The following is a 25,034-nucleotide window of genomic DNA, read 5'->3' as shown; positions in this document are numbered from 1 at the left end:
AGCCAGCCTGCCTCCCCACCCCACACCCTCTCAAGATGAGCATGAATTAACCTCAGAAATTGTGAGGAAGCCCCAATTTAATGCTTTATTTTAAAAGGTTACTCAGTCACAGAGTTTTGTCACAGAAATAGAAAGTAGCTAATACACATATATTTAAGCTTTTCTTTTTATTCTTTAGTTTTTATTAATTGATACATTTTCTAATTAAGTTCATGCACAGGGCCTCTTTAAATACCTGTTTATTGTTTTTTAGTGTGAGTATGCTTGAAGGGGTCAGAGGAAATCTTGAAGAAGTTGCTTCTCTCTGATGCCTTGTATGACCTGATTGTTGAACTCCTAACCTCAGGCATCAAACCTTTAATTGCTAAGCTATTGCCCTGCCCTCCATTTTTGTTAACATTTGAGGAAATAGATAGATAGATGGGTGGATGGGTGGACAGATATAGTTATTGTTGATTTTTATAACTTAACTTCTGCACATACTATTTCCTTAATGGATATAATTGCTCTAGACACTTCAGAGTACAATCAAAGATATAATTTATCGAGTATATTGAATATAACCTAAAACATTAAAAAGCTTAATAAAATCCACTGGTCTGCCATCACTGTAATTATTACTGATTATTTTATCACCGACATTATTTTTAGGTAGCTTATGATGATAACTGATATTTTATAACTGCCAGTTTGGAAAATAAAAACCTGATTCTGCAGTCTGCACTAAAATTTTAAGTTACTTTTTCTGTCTATAATTTTTTTACTATCAATTCCTTCTAGCATGTACTTGTGCTCATAAAAAAATATATACACACATGCACACACACATCACACAAATGCACACACACATTTCTTACATAGCTTTTATACAAAATAAAAGCATTGATTTCAATCTTAAATTCTGAAATAAATTTTAAGGTAATATGAAGGACATCATAGGAAAAGTTTTTCAGTTAAATGAGTGTTCTCTGTGGGAAGAATATATATATATATATATATATATATATATATATATATATATATATATGGGCCTGGAAGGGAATAAAGTTCTCATACAATATTCCATATGAGGAACATAGGGGCAGATAGAATGACAATTTTCAATGTGCTTTCTTTACATACCATCTGTTGATCAAATCAAGGATAACTTCGGAATAATGAACTCAAACCTGAAGATATATTTAAGATGAATATGTCTAGGCTCTATCTCAGAATTACTAAAACTGAATTTCCGAGATTAATGCTCAAGATTGTGTAGATCTTTGAATCATATTGATGTCATAAGAATTGCACCATTTTTGCATTCATCCACTTCTTCACATGCAAAGCACTTAATAGCTCCCACTACAACAACCCCGATTCACAATCCTGTCTTGTGAATCATATAAAGATATCACATGTGAGAGTCTGACAGCCCATATAACAGTGTTGCCACACAGAATGTGGGCTAGCACCTAGAAGATGTTTTCCATAGGTGCCAAGAACATTTTATAGCTCATACGCAGGATTTCATCAGTAAGCACAGTGTTGTACTACCAGCAAATATGCTCCCTAATGTGCAGTAACTCCTAGATAACATGTGCTACTTTGAAGAGGGACTGACTCCAAGCAATAGTGTCTCATCATGATTTACAATTAATTACTATGCCACGATCAGTTTGGCATCCTAGAAATGGCTTTAATGAATCATAGATCCCTACTGAAATTATACATTTGTATTTCTTTATGACCATTTATAGAGGGAAGCAAACATTAAATTCTAATAGGAGACATCCTCTATTACCTACATCTTTTAAAATATGTGTTTAAGATGCTTTCATAAAATAGATTTGCATGAGTTACACATATTTATGTGGCATTTAGTAATACACCAATTTCATCATTCCCCCTTGAGTCTTTTACTTAGTGTCTAGACTTATAGACATATGAGGATATGAGGTCTGGTCTCTGTTCTTTTTTGAGTTATAAAAAGCCACAATACATCATTCTTTATGATATATTAAAATTGCCTAATCACAAATAACTCTTTGATGTAATACAGGAATATAAATATACAAAACAAAGCCTATTAGCATATATTTTAGCTCACTAGTTTAGTAACTAAGATAGGTGTCATAAAGTTTTGAAGTTATAGGCATACATTACTGAAGTGTGAACACAAAGATTGCTATTTTCTGATTAATTTCATGGCCCAAAATTAAAATTTTAAAAATGTTTTAAAAAGCTGAATCATCCTATATATTGTTTATGAATATATTTTTATCAATGTTTTATTTTTGCTTTTTTTACTGTTTGAGCCAATTTTGCCAAAGCTCAAATTGATCACACCTGACTTATTTCTGTGCAACTGCAAATTTCTTATAATTTACTAGGAAAAAATACCAATTGTACGCAAAATTGACAGATAAATACATAGAAAATTTATATTTCTTGTATTTCATTACAAGTAAAAGACCATAATCATCAAAATACCTACTATTAAGTATAACTTCCTGTCTTTAGGTACATCTCAAATAATACCATGAAGAAAATAAAGTCAAGAATATTTCCTTATGTGCTTCTTGGTTTATTTAAACTATCAGTGTCTTTCAAGTGCATTTATACTTCAGGCAACAGGATTTCTTTCTTTATTGTAGTCATATAATATTCTTTTGTACATCTGCACTACATTTTCAGAATGCATTCATCTAAATCTACACACTTTCACCAAAGAGAGATGTGCTACATTTTACTTTTTCTTGCAATCTGTGCATTTTAAAGGATCATGTACCAGTGATAAATCCATCTAATTTGTATTCCGGTTTTAAAATTAATTAGTTAATTTAAGACTTTGTCAACATATTCTGTAAGTGAACAAATGTAAAATTGAAACACTATGTAGTAATGAAATTGAATGTTAATAATTGTTACACATAATGCTCACCAGCAAATATATGAGTCATTAGTTTTAGGCAAAAACGACAGTAATATAGGATTTTTTTAATTATGGATAATAAAGATAGAAAAATAATTCCAATTCAAATATTCAAATTCAATTTTGAATGGCAGGGTTAGTCTATATTAATATCAGCAGTTTAGACACTATGAAAAAAATAGATGTTTATATCTATTTGTTTTTAATTCAGAAAACTAGTAAATAATATATTAATAGAGGTCCTTACCAACAGGAAAAATTGTTCAAAGATTTAGTCCTCTTCTTTGGCTAATTTAATTATATAACATTAATGGTTGGTGTATACAGAATAAAGAATGAACAGGAAATGTAGGGAAAAGAAACAAAGACTACATTTGGCAAAATTTCATTTCTCTCTGCATTCCACAAATGTAACCCTATGCATCTAGATAAATCTGTGATCTTAGTATCTTTTTGAACTATGCACTCAAAGGCAGAACAAAGTGTGTGTTTCATGTGCCAATAAATTTCTCACTTGAAATGAGTTACTCTTCTCTAAATGGTCCTCTGTTCTCCACCTCTTTCAAGACAGAAGGAAATAAAGTTCATAGTTGAGTTCTCTATTGCAGTGATAGAATTCCAGGTCATTTTGTCCAAGAAAATAATTGGCAAACATAAAAGCAAAAATGTAACATAGAAATGAAAATTATAGGCGCAAGATGTGATTCTAAAAAATCAATAAGTTCAGAATCTTATCTGATAAATGTTGAAACTATTTTGAGAAGAATCAATCACATGAAAGATTGTGAAATGTAAATGAAATTTATATTTTTTTCATATAGCATTTAGGCAATTCTTGTTACAGAATATGGAATAAAAATACATAATTTAATTTTTTCTTTGTAATTTTTTTAAGGATATGTAGACCTGTCTAAATTTCAGGTCAACTTCCACAGGTAGACTGTTACTCTGTGATTTCCCTCTAGAAAGGAAGCCAACAAAAGGACTAGAAAGTCATGACCAGTCACATTAAGAAATGAATTAATTAAATCCTATTAAATGGAATGCTGCAGAATTTCTTTATTCTTTTCTTGAACACATATGTAGTAATTTATATAACAGGATGTTGGGGCAGTTAAAATAAAATCAAATAGAATGCTTTTAGAATTTTAAAATAATCTGGACAATCACAATCTGAGACATTCTATCATAATTGGCAATGGGGAAGTAACATTTAACATACTATCAGCTACACAATCCTTAAAGTAACTATGGAATGTAACAATCATCAGTTTCAAGTACTATTCCAAGTGAAATGCTTCTAGACCTCTTTTGTGTACATCCCCTGTAATCTAATTAGCACATGTAGTAAAATCCTACGAATCAAACTTGTGTACCTAACATACCTTAGAAGAATCAGAATTACAAATACTATGCAATGGCTAGCAGCTGTTGCTCCAAGTTATGCCTCTGTAGAGTGTGATAACGCAGACCCTTTTATTTTCTGACATCCATTAAATAAAATAAAGTTCCCCCAAGTGAGAGTTGCCTGCCAACAAAATATGTCCCAAACAGTGCTATGTTCTCTAGTGTCTTTTCTGCTGTGTCAGGGTCCACGTGGGGATAGGCTAAAAATGTCTTCCATGAATCTGTTCCTTTGTTCACATTTTGCAAATTTTGCTCTGTTTGATCTTTTCTTTTGGCTTGTCTCAATAACATTATTTGATAGGTCCTCAATTTGTTCTTACTAGGATATCTAAAGGTGTCATCTATATATTCTGGTCATAATGCCTCAGGATCTGTCACCTAAAATAGATGAACAACAGTTGGCTTCCATGATTATGGAGCTCACTGCATTCTGTCTCAAGAAATGGTGAAGTTCTGTAATTCCAGGGAAATTAAGATAAATTCGTGATGATGTTGAGAAGTTAAACAACTATTATGCTCCATAAACACAAAGATTTCAGATATTATATAATTATATTTATGATATGCTGTAAGAAAAAGATATTTGCTATTATATTAAATATTAATGAGGCAAAATTTAAGAAATGGAATTGAATGCTTTGAGATTACTTGAGTTAGAAGCCTTAACCAGTTGATGTTTTTGGAGTGGCAAGCTATTTAGTTTTACACTTATTAATTGTTTGTGCACAGACTCATAAGCATATGTCAGGGAACGTATGTGACGTTATACAACAACTTGCATAGTTACCGGGAATCAAACTCAGGTCTTCAGGGTTGACAGCAAGTGTTTGCCCTTACTCAGTAAGCCATCTTACTGCTCTAGTTCATTTACTTGTTATTTGAGCACGGTCTCACTATGTAGCCTGAGCCTGATGGCTCACAACCACCTACTGAATTCAGAGCCCTTTTCTGGCCTCTGCTGACACCTGTTCCCATGCATCCTTATATGCATGCACAGACACAAAGAGACGTACACCCAAACACATAAATTGAAATAAGTCTTCATTTTCAAAATTTTATTTGGAAATTTTCTTAGTACTAGTTTTCCATATGGCTTCTCATAAACTGTTCTTTAGAAGTAGCACCTTCCCCTACCCCCTGAGTTCAGCCATATTTCTGTGTCCCTCTGTTCTTAAGCAATTCCATGCCCCAGTATTTACTAATCTACTTATATTTTAAATATATTTGACTACACCCTTCCTTTAACAAATTGTTCCCCACAAAGCTGCTTTGTATTTTCTGCCTTCTACTTGTCCAAGAAAAAAAAATTGCAAAACAAAAGATTTTTAAGTCATGTTCTATATATGCAAGAGAATACAAGACTTTTACCATTTGGGACCCAGGGTACCAAAGTCAGTGCAATTTTTCCTAGTTTCATCCATTTATCTACAACATTTTTGTTTGCACTTCCTTATGGTGATATTTTTTCTGTCTGAGGGGTCAGAGAATGGAGCTTGCCATTAGCTAACCATAGAGGTCTGGAGTTCTGTACAGACACGCAGGAAGTGACATAGCTGGGCAGTAACAGGATATAAGCAGGGACAAACAGGAAATTGCTATCTTCTCTGTGGAGACAATTAGGAGGTAAAGTATGTTGTGGCTTGCACCTTCTCTCTGATCTGTCAGCATTTCCCTCCATATCTGACTCCAGCCTTTTTTTTTTTCTAGACCAATAAAGAACTCCTTTTACACTTCCTAGTAATATTCCTTTGTGTACAATTACTACTTTTTTCTTGTACATTTACCTGTTGGTGGACATATTTCCTAGCTACTGTGAATAGAGTAAAATGAACACAGATTTCAAAGTGTCTCTATAATAGGATACAAAGTCTTTTGGGTATATGTACAGGAGTGGTATAGTTAGATCACAGGGCAGTTTAACTTCACGTAAGAAAGATTTTTGAGGGAAGGGTATTTAAGAACCACTATTGACATTTTTCAAGAATATAATTTATTCTTGTAAACTATAGTCACTCCATTGTACAATGTACTCTTGAACTGATCCTTGTCAGAAAAGGGCAAAGATTAGTCCCTTCAGCAGAGTTGAACCAACTGGCAATCTATATTTGGAGATATGGGGCTGTACCTTTGTCTCATATAATATACAAAGTTTACTCTGTGGATGTACCTCCTAAATGTAATCCATGAAACAATGAAACTGTTACTAGACATTTTTAGAGGAAATACTTGAAGACATACAAATAGGTGCAACTTTCTTTTATATTGTTTGTTTATCTTAATAAAGCACAGACAACAAAACCAAAATTAGACAAGTGGAATTAAACCAAAGTAAAAAGCTTTAGCACATTAAAGGAAATAACCAGCTAATAAGGGAATTGGCAATAAAATGGGTGAAACATTGATAAACTATATCTAATTCAGCTTTAAAAACAAAGCATATTGGGAACACAAACAACCCAAGAAACATTTACAAGTCTGAATTAAGTATCTTTGAGTGGCAAGGATAGCAATTTGTATAATGGTTCAGTTTTCATATACTCACATTTTTATACATAAGAAAACTATCTCTTTAATAATTAGTGCCAAATTTATGTGGTCACAATTTTTGAATACGGAATATTACATATATACACATAAAATTCATAGGTGCACTAGTATAACTCATACTTTTTATTAAATATAAATGTTAAGGCTAAGGAGCCTGTCCTGGGTAAAGTGCTTGCTGCATGGGTATAAGAAATTGCTTTAAAATCCCCAATACTTGTGTAAAACCCGAATATGGTAGTGTGTGCCTGTAATCCCAGCACTGGGGATGTGGAAACAATAGGAGATATTGGGCCTAGTATATTAGTGCACTCCAGGTTCAGTCAAAGACTGAAACAAGCATATGTGTGTGTGTGTGTGTGTGTGTGTGTGTGTGTGTGTGTGTGTGTGTGTGTGTGTATGTTAGAGGAAGACACTGTGTTGATCTCTGACCTCCACAGGTACATGCACATACTTGTAAAACATACAAATGTGAGCACAAATGAAAGAACAATATGTATTCCAAATTATAAAATAAAAAAGTAAGTATGAAAACTTAGAATTATTTAAAAAATGATGAAAGTAGAAGAGCAGTCTGGATTCTATCCCCACCCCCAGGGAAAGGGCTTTCATATCCCTCTCTTGTTTGCTCTCCTATGGCTTTTTCTGTGGGAGCCCACAGTGACTCACTTGCCAGCTGGAGTCAATAAGACATTAGAGTTCAAGCCTGCTTGTTTCAGTATCCTTAGAGCCGTGGGAATGTTCTGATTAAGCCCATGGGAAAGACCACATTATCTAACTAACAAGCTTCTGATACCAGCCAAAAGGCACATAGAGATAGGAAATGAAGCTGCTTGCTGCTAGCAGGACTCACGTGATAGATAGTAAACCTGGTTGCTCCTTCATTCAAGGACAGAGCAGAGAGATGGTTAACTGATTATACTGTTCTCTGTTCTGCTTTGCTTTGAGTCTATATAAAAGCAGGTTCTAAATTAAACTCAGGGCTGTCTGGTATGCTGAAAGCCATGGACTACGCAGTTCTCGCATGAGTTTAAACTGTGATTCTGTCTCTGTTTCTTTTATCTGCCTTTTCCAATCCTCACACCCCTACTCAGGTACCCTAGCTTACTTGTTGGAGCAGGCTTTGGTACTTCTTTGCTTTTCACACATGGGATTGTTTGATACACACCTACAAAATGCACTATTATTTAAGGTCTTCTTAAGAAAGCGTCATTGGATAGTCAAACATGTGCTTAATTCTCTAGAAACACCTTTATCTTTTAATGTGACCTAAATGTCCCTTTCAACTTGACCTCACTGTTGTTTAGCAGGACAACTTCTTTTCTCTAAGAATTGCTGTTCAGTCTTCTGGTTAATAGTGAAGTTCTTTCTTCCTCCTCACAACAACAGTGTGCTGCTTTGAATATTTTCACTTTGGATATTTAATTGTTAGTCCAACTACAGAGAGACAAGCTTTATATAAATCATTTTATGCAGCAATTCTAATGCTAATTGCTTCAGACACTGAATCATGAATGCCTAACAGTGTTATCACTGTGTTTTTTCTCTATGATTGTGACATGTCTTAGGCAAATAATTGGCAGGTGTAGTGCTGGTGCCCTGTAATCTATCTAATAAAAACTACTTCTTTTGCTGGACTGTGCCTTTACCTAACACCTAATGCCAAGCTCTATTTCTCATTCCTCCTGTTCTACTGTACTTTGGTTTTCTCTATCACATATCAAACACCCTACCCACTCCCCAAAAGTCACTCTACTCACAATGCTTAGTCTACAATTTTTAATTTCAAAGTTTGAATCTAGGCTATCAGAGTTGTGACACATATCACACAAAGTATATGAGAGAGGGTTGAAGCATACATGTTGCTATATACTTACTACAACTGATTTTGAGAGCCACATTAAAAATGTATAGTTACTTTTCCTTTGCTATGGAAGAAACAGTTTTTTGGGGGATTACTTACAGTTTCAAAGGGTTAGTCCACCATGACCATCATGGTGGGGAGTTGGTAAAAGGCAGGTGGGCAGATTATAGAAAGTAGCTAATTAATTACATATTGAAACAACAACCATGGTGCAGAGTAAGAGATAGCTATCTGGAAGTAACATAGGCTTTTGACACCAACAAGATGGCCTTCTCCAACATGACCATACCATCTAATCCTTCCCAAACAATTCCACCAACTGGGAAAGAAACATGTGCTAATTGGTTAAGGGATTTTTAAGTAACTGTAAATGAATCTTCATTAAAATAAAAATATTTATGTTAAATCATATTTTTTTTTCATGGCCCATGCGAATGTAGTTACTGTAGTTCCAGAAAACTATATCTTTTGTCTGGATATATTTCCATTCAGATTACAATAAAATGTACATTTCTCATTATATCTGCATGAGATCTCTTATGTTACAGAAATTGAAATATTAGAGAGCATGACAGTAAGGATTTTGTCAACTTGACACAAACCTAGATATATCTGGAAAGAAGGAATCTCAACTGAGGTATCCTCTCCATCAGATTGGCTTGTAGGCAAGACTAGAGGGGCGTTTTCTTGATTAATGATTGATGTATGTGGATCCTGCCCATTAAAGGTGGCAGTAATTTTCTCACCGATAAAAAAACGTACCTGTGAATTGAATTGTGTTCATCCATTTTACAAAGCAGGGTATTTTTTCTTTTTTGTGTTTTAATTTCAGATATACAACTTTATCAGAGTAACTTATATAATGCTACTTTCATGGGATTATAAAGAACAGTAATTATTTAGATGATGTGTACCTTCTAGTAATATTTTCCAATCAGTCTTTGATATTAAAATTCTCTTATTTCCTGGGATTTTTCTATTACTTTTTTCACATCTACAATAGGTTTTTAAGGGCATAAGTTTTAATAACATAACTAAAATGGCTTTGCTATTAATGAGACTGATATTCTTAAGCTGACATTTCAGACACTCATTGATAATATATATATATATATATGTATATATATATACATATATATAGTAACTGTTTTACTATTTATATGTATTTATTAAATTAGTAGTTACTTCAATAATTATCCATTGCTTACTTTGTTAAAAAGATTTATTTGGACCAAAGGACATTCTAGAATTAACCTACATTCTCTGTAAAATGTCATTTTGGTGGGGAAGATAATACATATGTCGACAAATATTATATATTCAAGTGGTAACAGATGACTGAAGAATAGAAACTTTTACCATGTTGTTGTTGGAGAAGGAAGTACTCCATGAGGGCTGTGAGTTAAGAAATGTTTGTCAAGGTTAGTCACATGACATGGAAAACATTTTAGGACAAGGAAGAGTAACTGCTCTCAAGAACCAAGTACAATGCGACTGAAATATTAACCTCTAAGAGCAAGTGATGTAGGTACAAGCTAGAAGCAGGCATGGGAAAACTGCAGAGGGTTTACAGAAAAGTACAGTATACTTCAACGAGTAACAGTTTTCATAGTATAAAATTAAACATTCAGAAGTATCCAGTCATGTTAATATTTCTATTTCATAGAAAACAATTTAAAATCCAGATAATTTGTGTAACTTGACCAAAAAGCATTTTTTTGAAAATGTTGGATTTGGTTTACAAATTCCATAATTACCCCATTACAGAAACCTACCCTAACAATGCTCCGTTGTTCCCTGCACACCTTCCTTTAAGGCAGTGGTTCTCACACTTCAAATGCTGGGATCTTTAATACAGTTGCTTATGTCATGGTCACCCCCAACACTAAAATTACTTTCACTGATACTTCTTAACTGTAATTTTTCTACCATTATGAATTTCAATGTAAACATCTGTGTTTTTTATTAATTTTTAAATTATTTTTCTTATTTTACATATCGATCCCAGTTCCCTCTCCCTCTCATACTCCCATGCGCTCCTCCCGTGCCCACTTCCCAAACTTTCCCACATACTCCACAGGAAGGATGAGGACTTCCAGGAGGGATCATCAAAATCTGTCAAGTCATTTGGGGTAGGGTCTAGACCCTCCCTCCTGTCTCTAGGTTAAGGGAGTATCCCTTCATGAGGAATGTGCTGCCAGACTCCTTTCGTGAACCAGGGATACATCCACCATCAAAGTTCCCATAGACTTCCCAGGCCTTCCAACTTAAAACAATGTTCAGGGGGTCTGGACCGATCCTATGCTGGTTTCCCAGCTATTAGTCTGGGGTCCATGAGCTCCCCCTTGTTCAGGTCAGCTGTCTCTGTGGGCTTCTGTAGCCTGGTCTTGACCCCTTTGCTCATCACTGCTCCCTCTCTGTAACTGGATTCCAGGTGTTTAGCTGTGGGTGTCTGCTTCTGTTTTCATCAGCAACTAGATGAAGGCTCTAATATGGCATATAAGGCAGTTATTAATCTCATTATCAGGGAAGGGCATTTAAGGTAGCCTCTCCACTATTGCTCAGATTGTTAGCTGGGGTCATCCTTGTAGAACTCTGGACATTTCTCTAGTGTCAGATTTCTCTTCAAATCTATAATGGCTCCCTCTATTATAGTATCTCTTTTCTTGCTATTGTCTATTCATTCCCCGACTCAATATTCCTGGTCCCTTATGTTCTCCTTTCCCCTCCTCTTCTCCCCTTCTCTTTCTCCTAAATCCTTCTCCAATCACTAATCACCCCCTGCTCCCAATATACTTTGGAGATCTTGTTTCTTTCCCCTTTTGTCTGGGACCTTGTATGACTCTCTTAGGGTCCTCGTCCTCCTTATATCCTAGCTTCTCAGGCTGGGTAAATTTTAGGCTGGTGATCCTTTGTTCTATGTCTAAAATCCATATATGAGTGACTACATACCACGTCTGACAGAGGGCAGATCTCCAAAATTTACGAAGAACTCAAGAAGCTAGTCACCAAAACACAAAATAATCCAATTAAAAACTGAGGTACAGACTGAATATAGAATTCTCAATAAAGGAATCCAAAAGAGCTGAAAGACACTTAAGAAAGTGCTCGACATTCTTAGCCATCAGGGCAATGCAAATCAAAACAACTCTGAGATTACTCCTTTCAGATTGGCTAAAATCAGAAACACCAATGACAGTTTATGCTGGAGAGGATGTGGAGAGAAGGGAACACTCCTACAATGCTGGTGGGAGTGAAAACTTGTACAGCTGTTTTGGAGATCTGTATGGTGGTCCCTCAGAAGAATGGGAATCAGTCTCCCACAAGACACAGCAAATCCACTCTTAGACATATACCCAAATGATCCACATCCATGTGACAAAGACATCTGTTCAACTATGTTCATGGCAGATTATTTATAATAGCTAGAACAAGGAAACAACCTAGATGCCCCACAACTGAAGAACGGATAAAAATGTGGTACATTTACACAATGGAGCACTACTCAGCAGATAAAAACAATGTAATCTTGAAATTTGTAGGCAAATGGATGGAACTAGAACAAACCATCCCGAGTGAGGTAACCCAGTCATTAAAAAAAAAAAAAAAAAAAAAAAAATGTGTTTTCTAATGTTCTTAGGTGAACCCTGTGAAAGTCATTGGCCTCCCAAAAGAATCAAAAGCTACAAGTTAAAAACCATTGTTTTATAGATCAGGGTGGCTTTGAACTCACAGAGATCTACCTGACTCTGTTCCAAGTGTCCTAGGACTAAATGCTTAAAGGAGTGAGCTACCACCAGTGTGTTTGGTCAGGCAGTGGTGGTGTACACCTTTATTTAATCGAAGCACCAGGGAGGCAGCCAGATTTCTATTAGTTCAAAGCTAGCCTGGCATTGTTTTAAGGATACTTATTCTCCCTTTATGATATAATCTTTCCAGAGAATCTCTCATCTCCAGATAAATGTTTTACTTCTATTTAGAGATTTCCCCTTGGCAAGCATTTTAGTGTTAATTATCACAATCAACACATTTGAAACTAGTTGGAATTTTCTTAGCTTTACTAAACTGTAACAGATATATTTTAAATATGCAAATATAATAGGCATATCTTAATATGGTTGGGCATATCCACATAGCCAAAATATGTCACCAAAGCAAAGGCACTGAGCATATCCAGCACTCATCTCAAATGTCCTTGTACTATTCTTGTTTGTTTTAACTAAATCTGTTAACTCTTGTGTTGTAGACACCTTAGATTTCATTCCATTTGACACAGCACAGGGCTATGTCAAGCTGGACAAAAACTGTCTAGAAGTTTGTATTTAAGGAAATAAAGTTGTTAATTTCTCCAAGAGAAAGAAAAAATAAGTCATGTATTTAATCAAACTAAAATAAAATAAAAATACAAGCAGCTCCCAGTTTGAATTGCAACATTCCCAAATGAATAAGCCTTCCAGAAAGCATTGATGAAGAAATGAATTTTATTCTGAACAGAAAAGAGGTTTGAAACAGATGGAATCTTTAATGGGTAGGATGATAAAATCTAATCAAGTTTTGCTAAACAAGATTGAGTGGTTAAACAAGCAGATTTGATTGTATATTGCTAGACTCTAGGGTTGGGCAAATTCTGGAGATGATTTGATTGAAATTATGGAAATACGAATTCCTAAGTTCCTGGGGACTGAGATGTCTGGGACGCTGGGTGATATAATCAGAGTAAAAGGGCGTTTTAGATGCCATGGACAGCTCCAGAAATCACCGAAAACAAGCCTCTCCAACATTTCAAACTGGTGATACAAAGAATGCATAGGCATATATATATATACAAGGAAGATAAAATGCTTCTTAAAACAACCATTGTTTCTGCCAATCTTAGAAGAGCAGGTACATGAGAGATAAACCTCCCACTTATTGGTGCTTTACAGAAAAGAACTGTGATAAACAAAGCCTGCAGGGGAATTTTTACCTGAGAGAGCCAGCATTTGTTTTCCTTGCTCTTGCCAAGCTCTGTGTTAATAAGATTTAACAGCAGAACATAATACTGTGAAAGTCGAAACAGTCTACTTGACCTTCTGTGAAAATACTAACAGCTATCTCATGTAGAATGGGTCTTGGGTGCCAGAACTTAATTTTTGGTTCGTTTGATTCATTTGTTTTACACTATATATAAATAAATATGCACAAATATATGTATGTATATATATATATGACATAATACACATTTATTTATTATATCAATTATATATTATATAAATATATACTTAGTAATATTTAGCTAAATATTTACTATATATGTGTGTACATAAATAATGACTATGTATATATACACTTGCACATAATGTGTATGTGTTTATATTCACATTTCTGGTCTCATTTCAAATTCAGGACTTAGAACAGATATTCTCTGTTTCCCTCCCTTGCACCAGTTATTATCTATATTTTCAACATCAAAATAAGGGCTTGTAATTGTGAAATTAAAAATTAGAAATTTTGACTTAAAGATATCAATTATTCCTTTTCCTCTAGACCCTTTTCTTTCTTTTTATTACAAATAGGTTTTTTCCTCACATAATATCCCTATTACTGTTTCCCCTCCCCCACAATCCATCTCATCCACTCATCCATATAGGCTCCCTTTGTATCTCTCATTAGAAAACAAACAGGCTTCTTAGGGATAATGATAAAATAAACAATAATAAAATAAAGCAAAATATCACATCAAAATTGGACAATACAAACAAAGAGAAGGCAGAAGATACACTCAAGTAATCCCATAAAAATACTAAACCAGAAGCCATCATACTCAAAGGGATGTGCATAGTATACACATACCATACACAGAAAGCCCAGTACAGAACCCACATTGGCCCTGTTCATGCTGCCTCTGTGTCTGTGAATTCATATGTGCTTTGATCCTGTTGGCTTAGCAAGTCTTGTTTTCTTGCTATTCTCTGGGCATATGGGCTCTTAATACTCTCAGGCTTCCCCGGAAGGGGAAGAGATTTGATGGAGACATTCTGTTACATCTGAATATTCCAAGGTCTCTCACTTTTTGTGTAATGGATGGTTGTGGGTCTCTGCTGGGGGAAGAAATTTTACTGTTGATGGCTGAGCAAGACATTGAGCTGGGTAATTGGGAAGGATCTTTGAGGAGCTGTGGGAGGGAAAACTATGAAATGTTTTCTAATATATTCTTAATCCATCCTACAAGACTTCCTATCTATCAGATCTACCCCAGACCCTTACAATTACTCCTTATTGCATACAACATAAATTTATCTCTCTAGTAATTTCTATGATTTGATGATTTAGGACTGAGGTTTCGCAGACCTTTCCTAGAACAGTTCTTTCCCTTATTTTACAGGAACATGTGTTTCTTGGGATAGCATCTTTTACTCTCGTCTTCTCTATCTAGTTCTGACTGGTCTATTTGCTGTTTTCTAAAAAAAAAAAAAAAAAAGTATCCTATGAAGAAGCTGTGTCTGATGATCATATGCTACACAATTCAGCTTAAAAACTTTTCTATATGAGACAGCTGACCTAGTACTGGCCCAGAACCCCCGATGATGGGTCTCAGTTAGAGAGCCTAGGTAGTTTAGAGGACCACCGACAGTCGAACCAGGATGTATCCCTGGTGCATGAAAGGACTTCAGGAGCACATTCCCCATGGAGGGATACTCCCTTAGCCTAGAGAGTGGAGGGAGAGCCTAGGCCCTACTCCAAATGACTTGACAGATTTTGATGATCCCTCCTGAAAGGCTTCACTCTCCCTGGAGAGTGGGTGGGGAATGGGACCATGGGAGTAGGGGGGTATCGCGGTAAATAAGGATCAGGATAAACAAATAGGCCGAATAGATGTTTATTCAGGGAGAAATAACTTACAACCTAGACAGATGAACACCAGGAAATTCAACCCGATCCTCTCCTGTCCGAGTCACGCCAGAAAAAGAGAGCGCCTTCCTGGCCCCCTCAGACCTCCTTCCACAGGTCACTTCCGCCCATGGCTCCACCCCCCCAATGGGCGTGGTCAGTGCTACAGAAGGACTATCTCACTACAGGGGGGTGAGGGGAATGGGAGGTTGGGAGTCAGAGGGAACTGGGATTGATATGTAAAATAAGAAAATAAATAAAGAACAAATAAATAAATCAATCAAAGAAAAAAACTTCTGTACCAAGTATATTCACAACCCATTACCCATTTTCACATCTGGCCAAACTTAAGAGTGGACTGTGTAAATCACAACTCTCCTACCTACGCCGCTCTATTATTTGTCTTCTGTTTGCTCCAACCTTCCCCCTTCCTTAGCCAGTCAGTTTCATGTGCCTTGAACAATTTATAAAACAAGTGAAGTCTCCCTGTGGCTCTTGTAAATCATTCAGAATGTCTCCAATTCTATGTCCACACTTCACAAACCTTAATACTTCCTTCTCCAAACTTACTGAGACGGTCATCCAATGACCGAAGTCCCCTTCTTCTGGGGTCTACTCCAGAGTCTGTAATTTATCTTTATACACTATCTAGAATCTGAAATGAACCCATCCATTCTTTAATGTAGGATGCCTAAACTCTTCCCCAAGATGAGCATACTGATGCCTCCTACCACATCCAGCAACAGAGAGACCAGTACTTAGCGAAGTACAATAGTAAGTAGTTAATTGACCATTGCATAGACTGAAGTCATAATTCACTTTTAAATTCAGTCATTGGCTTTGGTTCAAAATGAGGCACATTTATTCTCCATTTATTAAAAAAAAAAAACAAAAACAAAATTAAACACACACAAAAAAATCGCATTTCTTCAAACACTTTAGGCTTGAGTCTCTCTTTTACTACTTTCATCTAATTTTCTTCACATCTACTGTTAAATGCATGATAGTATGTCAGTGATTCCATTTTAGGAGAGCACAGAGATATGAAGCAAGTGATCGGGGTTTCAAACATTCAAGAAATGTGTTCACTCCAATGTTCTCACTACACAGAACACCAATGCCTACCACATAGTAATAATCAATACATAAATATTAATAAAATGAATAACATAAATGGACATATTTCCTAAATTTAGTACATACTAAATGACCAGGAAGAGTGCTTTTGGTTTTTTTGTAATTATATTACACAACTTAACACTTACTAACTTTGTCTGTGCTGAATTTGCTTCATTATGAATTTCTTTTATTTGTGCCTTCATCAGCCCTGTATTAAGTCAATATATTATTTATACTCAAGTTAGTTTTCAAAGTTTTACTATTGCATTAAATTTTCTTGCAAAGCAGTCTTTTGGGTTAAAACCTTTCTGAATCATAATGCTATAACACAATGCATTAAGAGTTTCCTATTACCTTTGTGTCATCCACCTGCTGGACTTAAATAATTACCTAAGCATATAGTAAAAAGCATTGGGATTTATTTTTGTCTATATTATACATTTTGTTTAGAAACTTGCTTAGGGTTTTCCTAACGCATCTACTACTCTGTCATCTTCCTAAAATTCCCCTATTTTTAATAAGCTGCCATCTATGTGCTTATTTCATGTTAACTAAAATGTACACATGCTAGAAAATTTCACAATAAATAGCTGCCCAATCATTGATCCAAAAAATTTGTTCATTTAGTGACAGATTAATAAACACATATTATGTAACAGTCACTTTTTGAACAATGTTTAAAGAAGTGATAAACTCATAATATACTGGTAGAAACTAATTAGTACTTGCTGAAAAAAATGAATAGTAGTGATATTATTTGAGCACAACCAGACATACTTCAGTTAGTGGCAACAGGGGAGGTTCCTAAGGTACCCTTTGATCAGAGACCAATATTCAATAGGATAAAGGTGAAAAAACAACTGGGTGACAGTGACAGACACTCGGGCTTTGGGATATAATTATTCTTGTCCAACATAAAGAACCTCAGGGGCAACAATACAGCTTACAGAAACACCAGGGCTGAAGAAATTCACTGTCTGGTACTTGCTTGTTATGAGTAAGTGAGTCATTACTCATTCACACATTCACATTGTTGCCTTGCTTCTTTTCCCTTCCTTAAATGTGCAGAAGAAACAAAGAAATAATGCCAAAATGAAGCTGATTCCAGACACCCATTGTGTTTCATGTTGCCTTGAACAATTACTCAAAGGCCGGGTTCCATTTTCACCTCTGATAAAACATGGGGATTATCTATCCAGTTGTCATTTCCTCTATATGCTGTCCTATCAAACTTTGCTTTCACTGTTCTGCTAAACTTGTATACTATATAATTTCCCTTGAGCCTTTCACACTGTTTTAATATTCCTAAATGACTCACTGCAAGGTGCAACACTATTGGTGGTTACAATCCAAGAATCTTGTCTACTACTTAAGATTTCACAATTCCCTAGTTAAGTCAAACGAAGGCAGTTCTATTACCAGAGCACCAGCTGTGTCATCCAAAGGCTTTATCACTTATTGATTCAATATCATTTGCCCTAGTATTCTTATATTTTCAATCACTGCCTTCACTATGAATAAATTTAATTTTCAATAGTTGAGTATGGCTTTTAAGAGGCATATAAGCCTATCAGATTTACATTTAGAAATTTTCTTTGTTGAGTTATAAGTTGACTTATAAGGTCTCATAAGTTGAATTACAATTTGATATGTGCTGATTTCATAAGCTGTAAAATAGAGATAATATTAAGACTTCTTGGTTGGACACTGACAATGATCTCAAAATACTTTTCTTTCAATATTGTATGTCCTTTGAGCTTAAGAATTTGTTGTATTCCTATAGACATTTTCTATGGTGGGGCAAAGTTAAGCTTTCAAACACAGCTTCATGATCCTGTATTTTTTGTTTTGTTTTGTTTTTCATCACATATCCCTCCATACTATCAGTGCCTGTTTATTTTCCCAGATAAATCTCAAATGTTTACTCCTTTTCCACCTCTTTCAATTCTCTAGAGAGTTGACCTTATCATTTCTGTATTTTATACATTCCTAATATTATACATTCTTTACTTCTATAAAACTACAAAATTGTTGAAGGTCATAATGAACTTCAGCTTTGCTTTACCTCAAAATGATTCTAGAGCAACAGCATATATAAAAATAGCTATCTATGTGCAATTGTGTATGTATATGATATTGTGTGATATAATGTATATGTATATATTATAGACAGAGGCCATATGTGCAGTGCCTAAGAAGAATGAAACAATTTGGCAATGTGTTTAAGATGTCACACTCCATCACTTCTACTTCATACTACTAAGGAAATGTCACTCTTCACTGACACTCAGCTCCTCATTTCTATATTTCAGCTCTGTGCTGAAATTAACTTAGTGCCTTCTTAAAAACCTTAGTCACTGTTCTCCCTCCTCTTTATACACAGTGTTCTCATTATGTACCAGAATAGCTTGCACATGATAAATGTACATAGGCATATACTATGACACAAAGCACAGAGTAGCTGCAGCATAACAGAGAATGTAAAGCTTACAAATGACCTATGGGCACATAAAATGTCACTTTCTACAAGTTAATTGTACCAGATTTTAGTAAAAAACAATTTTAAAATCCTAGGAATAATTTTTAGCTATATAAAACTAGCAAATAATGACAGATCTCAACGTAGTTCTGTTTTTTTTTTTTTTTTGTTTGTTTCTTTTACTTATTTTTATCACTTTCCCATTTAATTCAGTGTATTTCCTCTCTCCTTTTCTCTTCTTTATTTATATACTATTGTTTTTATTGTAGTTGTTTGTCTGTATATTTATCTATTGCTTTGTTTAGACGTACCAGGTATCAAATCCAGGAGGAACTGTCATATACACTAGACAATGGCCTACCACTGAAACCTCAGGCCCATATAATACATGTGCACAATTGATATGTATTTATTTTATTTAAATAATTGTCAGAAGCCTAGAATGAGCATAAACTTGACTGACTTTTAATGAAATTCATGTTCTTTTTGAAATTTACAGTGCCATCCATTGCCTCTAAGTTCAAATCTATTACATTTTTTTTTCATTATATATCCAGTATACTCCATATTCCTTTCAAAGAAAGCTTACCTGGGATTACTATAAATAGTTTATATATCCAGACATGAATTGCATTATTCAAAAGAACCATAAGTGCTTGAAACATAATTTAATTAATATTTAATGGTAGTCCATATGGTATTCTCATTTGACAAATTTGGAGTGATATTTTCCCACTTACTAGTATTATAATTTAATATTCAAGTGAAGTTGAAAGCTCCTAGAATTAGCAATTTAAAAGAATGAATCTATTAATGACTATTAGAACCTTTGATATGGAAAAAGTGAGACCTAGATGAAACATAATCAAGAAAGTAAGCAATCATTGGTTCATTTTAACTTTATAGTCTAAATTTAAACTTTCTGTTTTTGACACAACTATAAATTAATGAGAATTTCATAGGAGAAAATCTGTTGGGTGTGATGTCAATTAAAGCACAATTGACTCATTAAAAACAAGAATATGGTTACAGAAAACTTTAACAGAGAGAAGAAACACTTTGCATGTCAAAGATTGTCATCAGAGGCAATGAAATAAAAATTAGGTAACTTTTATTCTCTGAGCAGATCTCTGGAAATAAATACATATATAATAAAAAACAGAATGTCTTACAAAAGAGGTGAAAAGAATTACTCAACCAAGTTAAAGTCTTTGTCAACAGATATGCTGTCCTCTGTGTTTTATTTGTAGTACGGAAATACTGCAGATGACATCTCAGAGAAACAATATACCAACAATGGAAATTTCAGGACAAAGCCAGCTACATTTTAGTGAATAAACGTTAATGCAACGTGGCAAAAATATAATATTTTTATTTCTATGTGAGTGATTGCAAGTCCAAAGAATAACTTGAGAGGAAGTGAATGTCACCTGTCAGTCATCAATCTCACTAAAACTAAAGAAAATCACATAAGATTATAAAAGATGACAGATATAATATAACATTATAAATGATGAGAGTTGCAATGATAGTATTAACACATTCCATTTCCATAAGGAGCATCTTGGAGATTTCAAAGCATTTCTATAGCCTGAATACACTGGACTTAGAATAAACAACACATCTTTAGCTCCCACATACTAGAGGAACATCCAAGAGTGTGTGCACACAATATGTGTCCTCAACTCATTGACTTCTAACAGCAGGGAAAGCTTTCTCAGGGGGTAAACCAGAATGCTTTGCACTTACAGCCAATATTCAAACAACCCTGATGACCCTTCCCTGCTAGGGAAGGCTGTCATTTCTGGCTCACAGAAAGGCATTCTGTAGTGCACATATCAAAGCAAAAACAACATTCTTAAAGGTGCAGTCCACCAAAAATTATGTTTAAAACAAAATAGCGTGAGCCAGAAGAAACTATGAATGAATGGAGGAGACCTCACAAGAGAAAAAAAGATACAACAGGACTCTACAATAACAGTTTGAGCTCTGAGATAAAGTTGCATCAGTTTTATTTAAACAGACATGAAAAATAAGAGTAAGCAAAATATATTGGTGAGACAACAAAAGAAATGATTATAAAATATTAGGTCCATTTGTCCTTACTGAATCCATCATTTTGATTGACAAATATTTTATTGGAAAATAAGAGCTATGCATATTGAAATAGTACCATTTGCTGTCAATGCATACTACACCACACAATGATGAAATGAGATGATAATGTGTATGGGATGGGAAACATCATATAATTTACTGTATAAAGAAAATTGCAACATTTTGAGATTTTTAAAACTACCATACAACACTAAATAAGGAGTCAAAGAAGACATTATATATTCTGTAAAGTTTTGTGCTATAACACAACTCTTAGTTTGGAACAGATTTTAAACCTCAACTCTGACCCCTATGATCTCACCAATCTTACGTCAATTTCAAAGATAACAGGAACTGAGTCTTAGAGTCAGGGCTTGCATGCAAACACAATAAGCATCCTAAATCTACATCTGTCTTTTCACAATTAAATTCTTAATAATTACTTAACCTAAAATCACAGCATGTTCTAGTGTGGTTATAAAGTTTCCTATCATAGATGATGTAAACAAGTTTATTCATCAGGTAGCTTTGTACTCTAAGTGATTTTTTAGAAAGCATATCCTGAAATATTCTCACCTCTACTCACATGCAAATTCATGGAACAGTGCCAATCTTAGATGCAGGACATTAAATTACAAGTAAAGATCAACGTAGCCTTTCACTGATATTCACAGTAGAATCTTGCAGTGTACTTCTCATGCTTACAAACATACAGGTGACTAATTTTAGATTAGTAATCCTATTTTTTAGTATAGCTGATATTTACTATACCTCTTCACATTTTACTCAATATTAGGTTGAAAAAATATTTTAATTGATTCTAAAATATAATTAAACTTTGTATTGAAGCTCTTTTAGAATGTATCACTGTCTATTGTGAAAGAAGACTAAACATCTGAACTTTTAAAAAATTATTCATTTCTCATACATTACCACCCAATTGCAGTTTCTGTTCCCTCCACCCTTCTCTTTCCAGTCCCCTGTCCAACCTCCTCTTTCCCTCAGGAAAAAAAAAAAAAGCTGGTAACCCAGGGATATCAATCAATTATGGCAAATGTTATAAGACTAGGTACAAACTCCATATCAAAGCAAATTTGTATGAGAAAAAGGGTCCTAAGAGCAGGCAAAAGAGTCTGATTTATTCCCTCCCCCACTCCCAGTGGTAGGAATACCAGAAGAGCACCCAGCTACACAACCATAATATATATTCAGAGGATCTAGCACAGATCCAGATCAGGTTCTATGTATCTTCCTTCAGATTTTTGTCAGCCCTTGTAAGCTCCTATGATTTCTGCTTAGTTGTTTCTGTGGGTTGTGTTCGCCTTGGCCCCTCTCACTCCTACAAGGCTTCTTCTCCATCTTCAGCAGGGTTCACCGAGCTTTGATTAATTTTTGTCTAAGAGACTCTGAGACTCTGTGTCTGCTTGTATCACTTGCCAGATGAAGTCTCTCTGATGATGATTGGGTTAAGTTCCTGTCTATGAATATCGCAGAATATCATTAGGAATAATTTTATTGACTTTTTTTTACCAGGTTTTTTTTAAATATCCCAGGTCTGTGGGCTATCCAGCATTCAGGTCCTGATCATTCAGGCAGAGTCAGGTGTGGGCTCTCCCAAGTTGAACCAGTCTATATCATCATTATCCCAGCACACCTTGCAGGCAGGACACATTATAGTCACATTATAGTTCAAAGAATTTATGGCTAGGTTGGTATCACAATCCCAGGACTGGAAGACTTCCCTGGTTGTAGAAGACTGCCCATTCAGGCTCAGTATCCCCTATTACTATGAGTCATTGCTAGAGTCACCCTCTGTAGATTCTAGGGACTTTCCTTCACACTAGGTTTCCATGTTACCCACCAAATGCCCTCTAATTCCAGTACCCTCTCCCTCAACTTCTACCTAATCCCTTCTATTCTTATCCCTACTCACCTCCAGTCCACCCACAAAAATCTATTCTATCTTCCCTTTCTAGTAGACCCATGCACCTCTCTCTACCTCGGCTTGCTACTTGGTTTTTCTGGGTCTAGACATGCAGCATGATTATCATTTCCTTAATAGGTAATACCCACTTATAACTGGGTACATACTCAGGGTTAGTTTTTTCTAGTTTCATCCATTTGCTTTCAAATTTCAAGATGTCATTTTTTTTAATCTGCTGAGTAATTTGCAATACTGAAAACAACCTAGATGTTCATCTATATCTTAATAAAGCAGATTGAAGATGGCTTCCTAATTATTTCCTGTACCCATCAACTGAGACAATGGGAATAACACTAGGTCGATTGGCTTTGATTAGCCACAACTTGTATCAACTACTGATGGTAACAGTGTGAGGGAGGGCATATCTTTCCATAATTATATTTTTGGTGAATTATTATGACACTTTTGCCTCAATTTAAAATGAAATTTTTTTCTATTGTGGGAAGCTCACTTTTGTTACTATCAACATAGAGTCCAATTCTCTGCCTTTTTGCAGTTATTTGATCTGTTCTGTCTCTATAACATGCTCTATATAGAGTTTTGAATACAATTAGGCACCTGACCACTCCACTCCCATCCTACTCAACTGTTTTATGTATTTATTTATTTACTTACTTACTTTTATTTATTTATTGAGAGGAAAGAGTTTATTAGGATTACACTTTAGCATTGTTGTTCATCACTGAAGAAAGTGAGGACAGGACCTCTAACAGGACAAGAAACTAGAGGCAGGTGCTGATACAAAGGCCAGGGATGCTTGCTGCTTACTGGCTTGCTCAGCCTGCTTTTCTACAGAATCCAGGACCACCAGCCCAGGAATGGTACCACCCACCATGTGCTGGGACCTCCCACACTGATCACTAACTCAGAAAATGCCTTACAGCTGGATCTCATTCAGGAATTTCCTCAGCTGAGACTTCTTCTTCTCTGATTACTCTATTTTATGTCAAATTGACATACAAAACTAGTCAGTAAAGTATTTAATTTTGGCTGGTGCTCAAACTTCTCTTTTATTCTTTGCAAGACTGGGGTTTGGTTCCCAGCATGGACATGGTGGTTCACAACTGTCTATAAATCCAATTCCAGGAGAGTTGATACCCTCTTTTCAAATTTGTGAGCATGAAACATGAATGTGATACACAGATATAAATAAATCTTTACAAAAATATCTGGAAAAAATATAAACCCCATCTGTTATAAAATATATAAATAATTTTCTGTTTAAAAATATAAGCAATCTACTCACTAATCATAGCAGGAGCATTTTGCAAAGAATAAAAGAGCCTTCTTAACATCAAGCAAGAGTTCTGTGTTGTTAATCCTGATACCCTCCATAGATCCTCAGTCCCTTACTGTGCAGGCACCCCACTACAGATAAATCAAAAGACATGGAAGGTGGTCAGTTGTCTGTTTTTGTGGCTGTGGGTTCAAGTACTTCTGAACTTATGGTCTCATAATAAAGTGGTTAGCCCCACACTCCAAAGGGTTTCTAAAATATGCTTCTTCCTCTGTAGTCATACACACCAATGAAGTTTACTTTCTCGGCAAAGGAGAAAATAGCAATGCAACAGAGGGGCCTAAGAATGGCTTAGCACTCAACTGTTCTTATGGACTTCTCAGAGCTTCAGCAGGAAGCACATCTCAGTCACCATGGGATTCCACCAAACTCCTGAGTGATTGGTATAAAATTTAGATCACTTAGACTCTAAGTTGAGCCATTGGACTTGGGGAGAAAGATGAGTAAGGTCAAAATGGA

Source organism: Phodopus roborovskii, unplaced genomic scaffold (assembly GCF_943737965.1).
Source record: "Phodopus roborovskii unplaced genomic scaffold, PHOROB, whole genome shotgun sequence".
Taxonomy (NCBI): domain Eukaryota; kingdom Metazoa; phylum Chordata; class Mammalia; order Rodentia; family Cricetidae; genus Phodopus; species Phodopus roborovskii.
The sequence above is the reverse complement of the archived record's forward strand: the minus strand, read 5'-3'. Positions refer to the sequence as shown.